At 64.1% G+C, this 273-nt stretch overlaps 1 protein-coding gene across 1 annotated transcript in view; it reads right to left on the bottom strand.

Moving 5' to 3' along the window:
• Positions 1–273, bottom strand: part of PPARGC1A (peroxisome proliferator-activated receptor gamma, coactivator 1 alpha) — a 666008-nt gene that overhangs the window by 665033 nt on the left and 702 nt on the right. The gene's annotated exons all lie outside the window — the stretch shown is intronic.

Below are 273 nucleotides of genomic sequence, written 5' to 3'. Positions count from 1 at the left end.
CACCGACATGCACACCTAGAGGCCGGCGGCGGGGAGTGTTGAGGGCACGATGCAGCCAGACTGCATTGCACAGTCATCAAAGTTAAGTGTGTGTGGTTTTGGGGTGTTTGTGCGCGCCGGGGGAGGCGCGGGGTTATGGGCACCGGAGCATCCACTCTGCCCTCCCCCATCCGCGGGGTCAGGGGACGCCTCCACTTGAGATTGCAGCCATTTTAGGGAAAGAGGTGGCTCCGGGCCCGGGGGGAGTGGAGGAGGAAGAGCACATCGCGGGGG

This window comes from Myotis brandtii, unplaced genomic scaffold, assembly GCF_000412655.1.
Source record: "Myotis brandtii unplaced genomic scaffold, ASM41265v1 scaffold525, whole genome shotgun sequence".
Taxonomy (NCBI): domain Eukaryota; kingdom Metazoa; phylum Chordata; class Mammalia; order Chiroptera; family Vespertilionidae; genus Myotis; species Myotis brandtii.
The sequence above is the reverse complement of the archived record's forward strand: the minus strand, read 5'-3'. Positions and strand labels throughout refer to the sequence as shown.